Source organism: Sander lucioperca, chromosome 5 (assembly GCF_008315115.2).
Source record: "Sander lucioperca isolate FBNREF2018 chromosome 5, SLUC_FBN_1.2, whole genome shotgun sequence".
In the NCBI taxonomy this organism is placed as follows: Eukaryota; Metazoa; Chordata; class Actinopteri; order Perciformes; family Percidae; genus Sander; species Sander lucioperca.
In genome coordinates this window covers 32,461,064-32,478,219 of record NC_050177.1, presented here as the reverse complement: position 1 = coordinate 32,478,219, position 17,156 = coordinate 32,461,064, and the positions used below count along the sequence as shown (strand labels likewise).

The following is a 17,156-nucleotide window of genomic DNA, read 5'->3' as shown; positions in this document are numbered from 1 at the left end:
GCATTTTTTTTGACAAACTATACTGTGAATTGTTATGACATACTATACTATGTCTTTTTATAACTTTTTTCGACAAACTATACTATGAATTTTTTCGACATACTATACTATGACTTTTTATGACTTTTTTCGACATACTATACTATGACTTTTTCAGTAACTTTTATCGACAAACTATACTATGACATTTTTCGACATACTACACTGTCTTTTTATGACTTTTTTCGACATACTATACTATGACTTTTTTCGCCACGCTGCACTATGTCTTTTTATGACTTTTTTCAAAATACTATACTATGACTTTTTTAATAACTTTTTTCGACAAACTATACAATGACTTTTTTCGACATACTATACTATGACTTTTTTCGACATGCTTCACTATGTCTTTTTATGACTTTTTTCAAAATACTATACTATGACTTTTTTAATAACTTTTTTCGACAAACTATACAATGACTTTTTTCGACATGCTATACTATAGACTTTTTTTAATAACTTTTTTCAACAAACTATACTATGAATTTTTCTGACTTTTAATCCATCTTACCTATAGGGGAATTAGCTCAAATGGTAGAGCGCTTGCTTAGCATGTAAGAGGTAGTGGGATCGATGCCCACATTCTCCAGAGGACCCCCAGAGGATACTTGTGTTTGTTTCTTGTTGCTTAACAACCGAAATTTCAAATTATCACTTTTTTAATGACTTCTTTCGAAATACTATACTATGACTTTTTATGACTTTATTTTGACACTCTATACTATGACTTTTTTCAACAAACTATACTATGAATTTTTTTGACTTACTATACTATGTCTTTTTATGACTTTTTTCAACATACTATACTATGACTTTTTAAAAACTTTTTTCGACAAACTATACTATGACTTTTTTAACTTTTTTCGACAAATTATACTGACTTTTTTAACATACTATACTATGACATTTTTAGTAACTTTTTTCGACAAACTATACTATGACATTTTTCGACATACTATACTGTATTTTTATGACTTTTTTCGACATACTATACTGACTTTTTTAATAACTTTTTTTTGACAAACTATACTGTGAATTGTTATGACATACTATACTATGTCTTTTTATAACTTTTTTCGACAAACTATACTATGAATTTTTTCGACATACTATATATGACTTTATGACTTTTTTCGACATACTATACTATGACTTTTTCAGTAACTTTTATCGACAAACTATACTATGACATTTTTCGACATACTACACTGTCTTTTTATGACTTTTTTCGACATACTATACTATGACTTTTTTCGCCATGCTGCACTATGTCTTTTTATGACTTTTTTCAAAATACTATACTATGACTTTTTTAATAACTTTTTTCGACAAACTATACAATGACTTTTTTCGACATGCTATACTATGACTTTTTTTAATAACTTTTTTCAACAAACTATACTATGAATTTTTCTGACTTTTAATCCATCTTACCTATAGGGGAATTAGCTCAAATGGTAGAGCGCTTGCTTAGCATGTAAGAGGTAGTGGGATCGATGCCCACATTCTCCAGAGGACCCCCAGAGGATCCCTGTTTTTGACTTGTGTTTGTTTCTTGTTGCTTTACAACCGAAATTTCAAATTATCACTTTTTTAATGACTTCTTTCGAAATACTATACTATGACTTTTTATGACTTTATTTTGACACTCTATACTATGACTTTTTTCAACAAACTATACTATGAATTTTTTTGACTTACTATACTATGTCTTTTTATGACTTTTTTCAACATACTATACTATGACTTTTTAAAAACTTTTTTCGACAAACTATACTATGACTTTTTTTTAACTTTTTTCGACAAATTATACTGCCTTTTTTAACATACTATACTATGACTTTTTTAGTAACTTTTATCGACAAACTATACTATGACATTTTTCGACATACTACACTATCTTTTTATGACTTTTTTCGACATACTATACTATGACTTTTTTCGCCACGCTGCACTATGTCTTTTTATGACTTTTTTCAAAATACTATACTATGACTTTTTTAATAACTTTTTTCGACAAACTATACAATGACTTTTTTCGACATACTATACTATGACTTTTTTCGACATGCTTCACTATGTCTTTTTATGACTTTTTTCAAAATACTATACTATGACTTTTTTTAATAACTTTTTTCAACAAACTATACTATGAATTTTTTTGACTTTTAATCCATGTTACCTATAGGGGAATTAGCTCAAATGGTAGAGCGCTTGCTTAGCATGTAAGAGGTAGTGGGATCGATGCCCACATTCTCCAGAGGACCCCCAGAGGATCCCTGTTTTTGACTTGTTTGTTTCTTGTTGCTTCACAACCGAAATTTCAAATTATCAGTTTTTTTTTTACTTCTTTCGAAATACTAGACTATGACTTTTTATGACTTTTTTGAATTAACTATGACTTTTTTCAACAAACTATACTATGAATTTTTTTTGACTTACTATGCTCTGAATTTTTGACGTTTTTGAAAATACTATACTATGACTTTTTTTAATAACTTTTTTCGACAAACTATACTATGACTTTTTTTCGACATACTATACTATGACTTTTTTTAAAAGTTTTTTCGACAAACTATACTATGACTTTTTTTGACACTCTATACTATGACTTTTTTCAAGAAACTATACTATGATTTTTTTTACATACTATACTATGTCTTTTTATGACTTTTTTCAACATTACTATACTATGACTTTTTTAAAACTATTTTCGACAAACTATACTATGACTTTTTTAACTTTTTTCGTCAAACTATACTATGACTTTTTTAACATACTATACTATGACTTTTTATGACTTTTTTCGGCAAACTATACTATGACTTTTTTAACTTTTTTCGTCAAACTATACTATGACTTTTTTAACATACTATACTATGACTTTTTATGACTTTTTTCGCCATGCTGCACTGTCTTTTTATGACTTTTTTAATAACTTTTTCGACAAACTATACTATGACTTTTTTCAACAAACTATACTATGATTTTTTTGACATACTATACTATGACTTTTTCAGTAAACTTTTATCGACAAACTATACTATGACATTTTTCGACATACTATACTATGACTTTTTTAATAACTTTTTTCAACAAACTATACTATGAATTTTTCTGACTTTTAATCCAGCTTACCTATAGGGGAATTAGCTCAAATGGTAGAGTGCTTGCTTAGCATGTAAGAGGTAGTGGGATCGATGCCCACATTCTCCAGAGGATCCCTGTTTTTGACTTGTGTTTGTTGCTTTACAACCGAAATTTCAAATTATCACTTTTTTTAAGACTTCTTTCGAAATACAATACTATGACTTTTTATGACTTTTTTTGACATACTATACTATGACTTTTTCAACAAACTATACTATGAATTTTTTGACTTTTTTGAACNTTTAATAACTTTTTTCAACAATCTATACTATGACTTTTTTTAATAACTTTTTTCGACAAACTATACTATGACTTTTTTGAACATACTATACTATGACTTTTTTTAATAACTTTTTTCGACAAACTATACTATGACTTTTTTGAACATACTATACTATGACTTTTTTAATAACTTTTTTCGACAAACTATACTATGACTTTTGTCGACATACTATACTATGACTTTTTCAGTAACTTTTATCGACAAACTATACTATGACTTTTTTAACATACTATACTATGACTTTTTATGACTTTTTTCGGCAAACTATACTATGACTTTTTTTAATAACTTTTTTCAACAAACTATACTATGACTTTTTTTAATAACTTTTTTCGGCAAACTATACTATGACTTTTTTTAATAACTTTTTTCGACAAACTATACTATGAGTTTTTTGAACATACTATACTATGACTTTTTTTAATAACTTTTTTCGACAAACTATACTATGACTTTTTTGAACATACTATACTATGACTTTTTTAATAACTTTTTTCAACAAACTATACTATGATTTTTTTGACATACTATACTATGTCTTTTTATGACTTTTTTCAACATACTATACTGACTTTTTTAAAAACTTTTTTCGTCAAACTATACTATGACTTTTTTAACATACTATACTATGACTTTTTGTGACTTTTTTCGACAAACTATACTATGAATTGTTCTGACATACTATACTATGTCTTTTTATAACTTTTTTCAACAAACTATACTATGAATTTTTTTGACAGACTATACTATGACTTTTTTAACTTTTTTCAACAAACCATACTATGACTTTTTTTAATAACTTTTTTCAACAAACTATACTCTGAATTTTTATGACTTTTAATCCATGTTTCACATAGGGGAATTAGCTCAAATGGTAGAGCGCTTGCTTCGCATGGGAGAGGTAGAGTGATCGATGCCCACGTTCTCCAGAGGAGGTTTGGCTTTTCCCTGTTTTTGACTTGTTTGTTTCTTGTTGCATTACAACCGAAATTTCAAATTATCAGTTTTTTTTTTGACTTCTTTCGAAATACTAGACTATGACTTTTTATGACTTTTTCTTGACATACTATACTATGACTTTTTTTCAACAAACTATATTATGAATTTTTTTGACTTACTATGCTCTGAATTTTTGACTTTTTTGAACATACTATACTATGACTTTTTTAATAACTTTTTTCGACAAACTATACTATGACTTTTTTTCGACATACTATACTATGACTTTTTTAGTAACTTTTTTCAACAAACTATACTATGACTTTTTTTAATAACTTTTTTCAACAAACTATACTATGACTTTTTTTAATAACTTTTTTCGGCAAACTATACTATGACTTTCGAAATACTATACTTTGACTTTTTATGACTTTTTTTTGACACTCAATACAATGACTTTTTTCAACAAACTATACTATGAATTTTGTTGAATTACTATACTATGTCTTTTTATGATTTTTTTCAACATACTATACTATGACTTTTTTAAAAACTTTTTTCGACAAACTATACTATGACTTTTTTAACGTTTTTCGACAACCTATACTATGACTTTTTTAACATACTATACTATGACATTTTTAGTAACTTTTTTCGACAAACTATACTATGACTTTTTTGGACATACTACACTGTCTTTTTATGACTTTTTTCGACATACTATACTATGACTTTTTTAATAACTTTTTTCGACAAACTATACTATGAATTGTTCTGACATACTATACTATATCTTTTTATAACTTTTTTCAACAAACTATACTATGAATTTTTTTGAAAGACTATACTATGACTTTTTAACTTTTTTCAACAAACTATACTATGAATTTTTATGACTTTTAATCCATGTTTCACATAGGGGAATTAGCTCAAATGGTAGAGCGCTTGCTTCGCATGCGAGAGGTAGTGGGATCGATGCCCACATTCTCCAGAGGAGGTTTGGCTTTTCCCTGTTTTTGACTTGTTTGTTTCTTGTTGCATTACAACCGAAATTTCAAATTATCAGTTTTTTTTTTGACTTCTTTCGAAATACTAGACTATGACTTTTTATGACTTTTTCTTGACAAACTATACTATGAATTTTTTTAAAAGTTTTTTCGACAAACTATACTATGACTTTTTTTTGACATTCTATACTATGACTTTTTTCAACAAACTATACTATGATTTTTTTTGACATACTATACTATGTCTTTTTATGACTTTTTTCAACATTACTATACTATGACTTTTTTAAAAACTATTTTCGACAAACTATACTATGACTTTTTTAACTTTTTTCGTCAAAGTATACTATGACTTTTTTAACGTTTTTCGACAAACTATACTATGACTTTTTTCGACATACTATACTATGACTTTTTTTAATAACTTTTTTCAACAATCTATACTATGACTTTTTCAGTAACTTTTATCGACAAACTATACTATGACTTTTTTCGACATACTATACTATGTCTTTTTATAACTTTTTTCAACAAACTATACTATGAATTTTTTTGACAGACTATACTATGACTTTTTTAACTTTTTTCAACACAGCATACTATGACTTTTTTTAATAACTTTTTTCAACAAACTATACTATGAATTTTTATGACTTTTAATCCATGTTTCACATAGGGGAATTAGCTCAAATGGTAGAGCGCTTGCTTCGCATGCGAGAGGTAGTGGGATCGATGCCCACATTCTCCAGATGAGGTTTGGCTTTTCCCTGTTTTTGACTTGTTTGTTTCTTGTTGCATTACAACCGAAATTTCAAATTATCAGTTTTTTTTTTGACTTCTTTCGAAATACTAGACTATGACTTTTTATGACTTTTTCTTGACAAACTATACTATGAATTTTTTTAAAAGTTTTTTCGACAAACTATACTATGACTTTTTTTTGACATTCTATACTATGACTTTTTTCAACAAACTATACTATGATTTTTTTTGACTTACTATGCTCTGAATTTTTGACTTTTTTGAACATACTATACTATGACTTTTTTAATAACTTTTTTCGACAAACTATACTATGACTTTTTTTCGACATACTATACTATGACTTTTTTAGTAACTTTTTTCAACAAACTATACTATGACTTTTTTTAATAACTTTTTTCAACAAACTATACTATGACTTTTTTTAATAACTTTTTTCGGCAAACTATACTATGACTTTCGAAATACTATACTTTGACTTTTTATGACTTTTTTTTGACACTCAATACAATGACTTTTTTCAACAAACTATACTATGAATTTTGTTGAATTACTATACTATGTCTTTTTATGATTTTTTTCAACATACTATACTATGACTTTTTTAAAAACTTTTTTCGACAAACTATACTATGACTTTTTTAACGTTTTTCGACAACCTATACTATGACTTTTTTAACATACTATACTATGACATTTTTAGTAACTTTTTTCGACAAACTATACTATGACTTTTTTGGACATACTACACTGTCTTTTTATGACTTTTTTCGACATACTATACTATGACTTTTTTAATAACTTTTTTCGACAAACTATACTATGAATTGTTCTGACATACTATACTATATCTTTTTATAACTTTTTTCAACAAACTATACTATGAATTTTTTTGAAAGACTATACTATGACTTTTTAACTTTTTTCAACAAACTATACTATGAATTTTTATGACTTTTAATCCATGTTTCACATAGGGGAATTAGCTCAAATGGTAGAGCGCTTGCTTCGCATGCGAGAGGTAGTGGGATCGATGCCCACATTCTCCAGAGGAGGTTTGGCTTTTCCCTGTTTTTGACTTGTTTGTTTCTTGTTGCATTACAACCGAAATTTCAAATTATCAGTTTTTTTTTTGACTTCTTTCGAAATACTAGACTATGACTTTTTATGACTTTTTCTTGACAAACTATACTATGAATTTTTTTAAAAGTTTTTTCGACAAACTATACTATGACTTTTTTTTGACATTCTATACTATGACTTTTTTCAACAAACTATACTATGATTTTTTTTGACATACTATACTATGTCTTTTTATGACTTTTTTCAACATTACTATACTATGACTTTTTTAAAAACTATTTTCGACAAACTATACTATGACTTTTTTAACTTTTTTCGTCAAAGTATACTATGACTTTTTTAACGTTTTTCGACAAACTATACTATGACTTTTTTCGACATACTATACTATGACTTTTTTTAATAACTTTTTTCAACAATCTATACTATGACTTTTTCAGTAACTTTTATCGACAAACTATACTATGACTTTTTTCGACATACTATACTATGTCTTTTTATAACTTTTTTCAACAAACTATACTATGAATTTTTTTGACAGACTATACTATGACTTTTTTAACTTTTTTCAACACAGCATACTATGACTTTTTTTAATAACTTTTTTCAACAAACTATACTATGAATTTTTATGACTTTTAATCCATGTTTCACATAGGGGAATTAGCTCAAATGGTAGAGCGCTTGCTTCGCATGCGAGAGGTAGTGGGATCGATGCCCACATTCTCCAGATGAGGTTTGGCTTTTCCCTGTTTTTGACTTGTTTGTTTCTTGTTGCATTACAACCGAAATTTCAAATTATCAGTTTTTTTTTTGACTTCTTTCGAAATACTAGACTATGACTTTTTATGACTTTTTCTTGACAAACTATACTATGAATTTTTTTAAAAGTTTTTTCGACAAACTATACTATGACTTTTTTTTGACATTCTATACTATGACTTTTTTCAACAAACTATACTATGATTTTTTTGACATACTATACTATGTGTTTTTATGACTTTTTTCAACATTACTATACTATGACTTTTTTAAAAACTATTTTCGACAAACTATACTATGACTTTTTTAACTTTTTTCGTCAAAGTATACTATGACTTTTTTAACATACTATACCTTGACTTTTTATGACTTTTTTCGGCAAACTATACTATGACTTTTTTTAATAACTTTTTTCAACAAACTATACTATGACTTTTTTTAATAACTTTTTTCAGCAAACTATACTATGACTTTTTTTGACATACTATACTATGTCTTTTTATGACTTTTTTCAACATACTATACTATGACTTTTTTAAAAACTTTTTTCGACAAACTATACTATGACTTTTTTAACGTTTTTCGACAAACTATACTATGACTTTTTTCGACATACTATACTATGACTTTTTTTAATAACTTTTTTCAACAATCTATACTATGACTTTTTTTAATAACTTTTTTCGACAAACTATACTATGACTTTTTATGACATACTATACTATGACTTTTTCAGTAACTTTTATCGACAAACTATACTATGACTTTTTTCGACATACTATACTATGTCTTTTTAAAACTTTTTTCAACAAACTATACTATGAATTTTTTTGACAGACTATACTATGACTTTTTTAACTTTTTTCAACACAGCATACTATGACCTTTTTTAATAACTTTTTTCAACAAACTATACTATGAATTTTTATGACTTTTAATCCATGTTTCACATAGGGGAATTAGCTCAAATGGTAGAGCGCTTGCTTTGCATGCGAGAGGTAGTGGGATCGACGCCCGCATTCTCCAACGGAGGTTTGGATTTTCCCTGTTTTTGACTTGTTTGTTTCTTGTTGCTTTACAACCGAAATTTCAAATTATCAGTTTTTTTTTGACTTCTTTTGAAATACTAATATGACTTTTTATGACTTTTTCTTGACAAACTATACTATGACTTTTTTTAAAAGTTTTTTCGACAAACTATACTATGACTTTTTTTTGACATTCTATACTATGACTTTTTTCAACAAACTATACTATGATTTTTTTTGACATACTATACTATGTCTTTTTATGACTTTTTTCAACATTACTATACTATGACTTTTTTAAAAACTATTTTCGACAAACTATACTATGACTTTTTTAACTTTTTTCGTCAAAGTATACTATGACTTTTTTAACATACTATACCTTGACTTTTTATGACTTTTTTCGGCAAACTATACTATGACTTTTTTTAATAACTTTTTTCAACAAACTATACTATGACTTTTTTTAATAACTTTTTTCAGCAAACTATACTATGACTTTTTTTGACATACTATACTGTCTTTTTATGACTTTTTTCAACATACTATACTATGACTTTTTTAAAAACTTTTTTCGACAAACTATACTATGACTTTTTTAACGTTTTTCGACAAACTATACTATGACTTTTTTCGACATACTATACTATGACTTTTTTTAATAACTTTTTTCAACAATCTATACTATGACTTTTTTTAATAACTTTTTTCAACAAACTATACTATGACTTTTTATGACATACTATACTATGACTTTTTCAGTAACTTTTATCGACAAACTATACTATGACTTTTTTCGACATACTATACTATGTCTTTTTAAAACTTTTTTCAACAAACTATACTATGAATTTTTTTGACAGACTATACTATGACTTTTTTAACTTTTTTCAACACAGCATACTATGACTTTTTTTAATAACTTTTTTCAACAAACTATACTATGAATTTTTATGACTTTTAATCCATGTTTCACATAGGGGAATTAGCTCAAATGGTAGAGCATTTGCTTTGCATGCGAGAGGTAGTGGGATCGACGCCCGCATTCTCCAACGGAGGTTTGGATTTTCCCTGTTTTTGACTTGTTTGTTTCTTGTTGCTTTACAACCGAAATTTCAAATTATCAGTTTTTTTTGACTTCTTTTGAAATACTAATATGACTTTTTATGACTTTTTCTTGACATACTATACTATGACTTTTTTAAACAAACTGTACTATGACTTTTTTTGACTTACTATGCTCTGAATTTTTGACTTTTTTGAACATACTATATTATGACTTTTTTAATAACTTTTTTCGACAAACTATACTATGACTTTTTTTCGACATACTATACTATGACTTTTTTTTAAAGTTTTTTCTACAAACTATACTATGACTTTTTTTTGACAAACTATACTATGACTTTTTTCAACAAACTATACTATGATTTTTTTTGACATACTATACTATGTCTTTTTATGACTTTTTTCAACATACTATACTATGACTTTTTTAAAAACTTTTTTCGTCAAACTATACTATGACTTTTTTTAATAACTTTTTTCAACAAACTATACTATGACTTTTTTTAATAACTTTTTTCGGCAAACTATACTATGACTTTTTTAATAACTTTTTTCAACAAACTATACTATGAATTTTTATGACTTTTAATCCCTGTTACCTATAGGGGAATTAGCTCAAATATTAGAGTGCTTGCTTAGCATGTAAGAGGTAGTGGGATCGATTCCCACATTCTCCTTAGGATCTTCCATGTTTTTGACTTGTGTTTGTTTCTTGTTGCTTTACAACCGAAATTTCAAATTATCACTTTTTTTTATGACTTCTTTTTAAATACTATACTATGACTTTTTATGACTTTTTTTGACACTCTATACTATGACTTTTTTCAACAAACTATACTATGATTTTTTTTGACATACTATACTATGTCTTTTTATGACTTTTTTCAACATACTATACTATGACTTTTTTAAAAACGTTTTTCGACAAACTATACTATGACTTTTTTAACTTTTTTCGACAAACTATACTGACTTTTTTAACATACTATACTATGACTTTTTTAGTAACTTTTTTCGACAAACTATACTATGACATTTTTCGACATACTATACGGTATTTTTATAACTTTTTTCGACAAACTATACTATGAATTTTTTCGGCAAACTATACTATGGCTTTTTTTAATAACTTTTTTCACCAAACTATACTATGAATTTTCATGACTTTTATCCCATGTCACCATAGGGGAATTAGCTCAAATGGTAGAGCGCTTGCTTAGCATGCGAGAGGTAGTGGGATTGACACCCAGATTTTCCAGAGGACATTAGGATTTTCCCTGTTTTTGACTTGTGTTTGTTTCTTGTTGCTTTACAACTGTAATTTCAAATTATCACTTTTTTATGACTTCTTTCGAAATAATATACTATGACTTTTTATGACTTTTTTGGACAGACTATACTATGATTTTGTTAAAAACTTTTTTTGACAGACTATACTATGACTTTTATCAACAAACTATACTATGATTTTTTTTGACATACTATACTATGTCTTTTTATGACTTTTTTCAACATACTATACTAAGACTTTTTATGACTTCTTTCGAAATACTATACTATGACTTTTTATGACTTTCTTTTGACACTCTATACTATGACTTTTTTCACCAAACTATACTATGAATTTTTTTTGACATACTATACTATGTTTTTTTATAACTTTTTTCAACAAACTATACTATGAATTTTTTCGACATACTATACTATGACTTTTTATGACTTTTTTCGGCAAACTATACTATGACTTTTTTTAATAACTTTTTTCAACAAACTATACTATGACTTTTTTTAATAACTTTTTTCGGCAAACTATACTATGACTTTTTTCAACAAACTATACTATGAATTTTTTTGACATACTATACTATGTCTTTTTATGACTTTTTTCAACATACTATACTAAGACTTTTTTTAAACTTTTTTCGACAAACTATACTATGACTTTTTTAACGTTTTTCGACAAACTATACTATGACTTTTTTAACATACTATACTATGACTTTTTTTAGTAACTTTTTTCGTCAAACTATAATGACTTTTTTCGACATACTACACTGTCTTTTTATGACTTTTTTCGACATACTATACTATGACTTTTAATAATTTTTTCGACAAACTATACTATGAATTGTTCTGACATACTATACTATGTCTTTTTATAACTTTTTTCAACAAACTATACTATGAATTTTTTTGAAAGACTATACTATGACTTTTTTAACTTTTTTCAACAAACCATACTATGACTTTTTTTTAATAACTTTTTTCAACAAACTATACTATGAATTTTTATGACTTTTAATCCATGTTTCATGTAGGGGAATTAGCTCAAATGGTAGAGCGCTTGCTTCGCATGCGAGAGGTATTGGCATCGACGCCCACATTCTCCAGAGGAGGTTCGGGTTTTCCCTGTTTTTGACTTGTTTTTTTCTTGTTGCTTTACAACCGAAATTTCAAATTATCAGTTTTTTTTTTACTTCTTTCGAAATACTAGACTATGACTTTTTATGACTTTTTCTTGACATACTATACTTTGACTTTTTTCAACAAACTATATTATGAATTTTTTAATAACTTTTTTCGACAAACTATACTATGACTTTTTTCGGCAAACTATACTGTGACTTTTTTTAATAACTTTTATCGGCAAACTATACTATGACTTTTTTTAATAACTTTTTTCAACAAACTATACTATGAATTTTTATGACTTTTAATCCATCTTAGCTATAGGGGAATTAGCTCAAATGGTAGAGCGCTTGTTTAACATGTAAGAGGTAGTGGGATCGATTCCCACGTTCTCCAGAGTGCCTTAGGATCTTTCCTGTTTTTGACTTGTTTGTTTCTTGTTGCTTTACAACCGAAATTTCAAATAATCACTTTTTTTATGACTTCTTTCGAAATACTATACTATAACTTTTCATGACTTTTTTTTGACACTCTATACTATGACTTTTTTCAACAAACTATACTATGAATTTTTTTGACATACTATACTATGTCTTTTTTTACTTTTTTCAACATACTATACTATGACTTTTAAAAACTTTTTTCGACAAACTATACTATGACTTTTTTAATAACTTTTTTCGACAACCTATACTATGAATTGTTCTGACATACTATACTATGACTTTTTTAACTTTTTTCAACAAACCATACTATGACTTTTTTTAATAACTTTTTTCAACAAACTATACTATGAATTTTTATGACTTTTAATCCATGCTTCACATAGGGGAATTAGCTCAAATGGTAGAGCGCTTGCTTCGCATGCGAGAGGTAGTGGGATCGATGCCCACATTCTCCAGAGGAGGTTTGGCTTTTCCCTGTTTTTGACTTGTTTGTTTCTTGTTGCTTTACAACCGAAATTTCAAATAATCACTTTTTTTATGACTTCTTTCGAAATACTATACTATAACTTTTTATGACTTTTTTTTGACACTCTATACTATGACTTTTTTCAACAAACTATACTATGATTTTTTTTGACATACTATACTATGTCTTTTTATGACTTTTTTAAACATACTATACTATGACTTTTTTAAAAACTTTTTTCGACAAACTATACTATGACTTTTTTAGTAACTTTTTTCGACAAACTATACTATGACATTTTTATGACATACTATACTATGTCTTTTTATAACTTTTTTCGACATACTATACTATGACTTTACTACTAAAAGTTATAAAAAGACATAGTATAGTATGTCATAAAAATTCATAGTATAGTTTGTCGAAAAAAAGTTATTAAAAAAGTCATAGTATAGTATGTTAAAAAAGTCAGTATAGTTTGTTGAAAAAAGTTAAAAAAGTCATAGTATAGTTTGTCGAAAAAAGTTTTTAAAAAAGTCATAGTATAGTATGTTGAAAAAAGTCATAAAAAACATAGTATAGTATGTCAAAAAAATCATAGTATAGTTTGTTGAAAAAGTCATAGTATAGAGTGTCAAAAAAGTTATAAAAAGTCATAGTATAGTATTCGAAAGAAGTCATAAAAAGTGATAATTTGAAATTTCGGTTGTAAAGCAACAAGAAACAAACACAAGTCAAAAACAGGGAAGATCCTAAGGTCCTCTGGAGAATGTGGGAATCGATCCCACTACCTCTTACATGCTAAGCAAGCACTCTAATATTTGAGCTAATTCCCCTATAGGTAACATGGATTAAAAGTCATAAATATTCATAGTATAGTTTGTTGAAAAAAGTTATTAAAAAGTCATAGTATAGTTTGTTGAAAAAATTTAAAAAAGTCATAGTGTAGTCTGTCGAAAAAACTTTTAAAAAAAGTCAGTATAGTCTGTTCAAAAAAGTCAAAAAAATCATAGTACAGGTTGTTGAAAAAAGTTATAAAAAGACATAGTATAGTATGTCAGAACAATTCATAGTATAGTTTGTCGAAAAAAAGTCATAAAAAGACAGTGTAGTATGTCAAAAAAGTCATAGTATAGTTTGTCGAAAAAAGTTACTAAAAAAGTCATAGTATAGTACGTTAAAAAAGTCATAGTATGTTTGTCGAAAAACGTTAAAAAAGTCATAGTATAATTTGTCGAAAAAAGTTTTTAAAAAAGTCATAGTATAGTATGTTGAAAAAAGTCATAAAAAGACATAGTATAGTATGTCAAAAAAATTCATAGTATAGTTTGTTGAAAAAAGTCATAGTATAGAGTGTCAAAAAAAGTCATTAAAAGTCATAGTATAGTATTTCGAAAGAAGTCATAAAAAAGTGATAATTTGAAATTTCGGTTGTAAAGCAACAAGAAACAAACACAAGAACAGGGAAAATCCTAAGGCCCTCTGGAGAATGTGGGCATCGATTCCACTACCTCTTACATGCTAAGCAAGCGCTCTACCATTTGAGCTAATTCCCCTATAGGTAAGACGGATTAAAAGTCATAAAAATTCATAGTATAGTTTGTTGAAAAAAGTTATTAAAAAAGTCATAGTATAGTTTGCCTAAGAAAGTTATTAAAAAAAGTCATAGTATAGTTTGTTGAAAAAGTTATTAAAAAAGTCATAGTATAGTTTGTTGAAAAAAGTTATTAAAAAAAGTCATAGTATAGTTTGCCGAAAAAAGTCATAAAAAGTCATAGTATAGTATGTTAAAAAAGTCATAGTATAGTTTGTCGAAAATAGTTTTTAAAAAAGACAGAGTATAGTATGTCAAAAAAAATCATAGTATAGTTTGTTGAAAAAGGTCATAGTATAGAGTGTCAAAAAAAAGTCATAGTATAGTTTGTCGAAAAAACTTTTAAAAAAAGTCATAGTATAGTATGTCGAAAAAAAGTCATAGTATAGTTTGTCGAAAAAAGTTTTTAAAAGTCATAGTATAGTATGTTGAAAAAAGTAAAAAAAGACAGTATAGTATGTCAAAAAAATTCATAGTATAGTTTGTTGAAAAAAGTCATAGTATAGAGTGTCAAAAAAAAGTCATAAAAAGTTATAGTATAGTATTTCGAAAGAAGTCATAAAAAAAGTGATTATTTGAAATTTCGGTTGTAAAGCAACAAGACACAAACAAGTCAAAAACAGGGAAAAGCCAAACCTCCTCTGGAGAATGTGGGCATCGATCCCACTACCTCTCGCATTGTTGAAAAAAGTTAAAAAAGTCATAGTATAGTATGTCGAAAAAAGTCATAGTATAGTTTGTCGAAAAAAGTTACTAAAAAAGTCATAGTATAGTATGTTAAAAAAAGTCATAGTATAGTTTGTCGAAAAAAGTTATTAAAAAAGTCATAGTATAGTATGTTCAAAAAAGTAAAAAATTCAGAGCATAGTAAGTCAAAAAAATTCATAGTATAGTTTGTTGAAAAAAGTCATAGTATAGTATGTCAAGAAAAAGTCATAAAAAGTCATAGTCTAGTATTTCGAAAGAAGTAAAAAAAAACTGATAATTTGAAATTTCGGTTGTAAAGCAACAAGAAACAAACAAGTCAAAAACAGGGAAAAGCCAAACCTCCTCTGGAGAATGTGGGCTTCGATTCCACTACCTCTCGCATGCGAAGAAAGCGCTCTACCATTTGAGCTAATTCCCCTATGTGAAACATGGATTAAAAGTCATAAAAATTCATAGTATAGTTTGTTGAAAAAAGTTAAAAAAAAGTCACAGTATGGTTTGTTGAAAAAAGTTAAAAAGTCATAGTATAGTCTTTCAAAAAAATTCATAGTATAGTTTGTTGAAAAAAGTTATAAAAAAACATAGTATAGTATGTCAGAACAATTCATAGTATAGTTTGTCGAAAAAAGTTATTAAAAAAGTCATAGTATAGTATGTCGAAAAAAGTCATAAAAAGACAGTGTAGTATGTCCAAAAATGTCATAGTATAGTTTGTCGAAAAAAGTTACTAAAAATGTCATAGTATAGTATGTTAAAAAAGTCATAGTATAGTTTGTCGAAAAACGTTAAAAAAGTCATAGTATAGTTTGTTGAAAAAAGTTATTAAAAAAAGTCATAGTATGGTTGGTTGAAAAAAGTTAAAAAAGTCATAGTATAGTCTGTCAAAAAAATTCATAGTATAGTTTGTTGAAAAAAGTTACAAAAAGACATAGTATAGTATGTTAAAAAAGTCATAGTATAGTTTGTCGAAAAACGTTAAAAAAGTCATAGTATAGTTTGTCGAAAAAAGTTTTTAAAAGTCATAGTATAGTATGTCGAAAAAAGTCATAGTATAGTTTGTCGAAAAAAGTTACTAAAAAAGTCATAGTATAGTATGTTAAAAAAAGTCATAGTATAGTTTGTCGAAAAAAGTTACTAAAAAAGTCATAGTATAGTATGTCGAAAAAAAGTCATAGTATAGTTTGTCGAAAAAAGTTATTAAAAAAGTCCTAGTATAGTATGTTCAAAAAAGTCAAAAATTCAGAGCATAGTAAGTCAAAAAAATTCATAGTATAGTTTGTTGAAAAAAGTCATAGTATAGTATGTCAAGAAAAAGTCATAAAAAGTCATAGTCTAGTATTTCGAAAGAAGTCAAAAAAAAACTGATAATTTGAAATTTCGGTTGTAATGCAACAAGAAACAAACAAGTC

General features: G+C 26.7%; 1 protein-coding gene across 1 annotated transcript in view; it reads left to right on the top strand.

Annotated features, from left to right (window-relative positions):
- LOC116038066 (NACHT, LRR and PYD domains-containing protein 3-like) overlaps positions 1 to 17,156 on the top strand; it is a 1,733,742-nt gene that overhangs the window by 440,620 nt on the left and 1,275,966 nt on the right. The window lies entirely within an intron of this gene.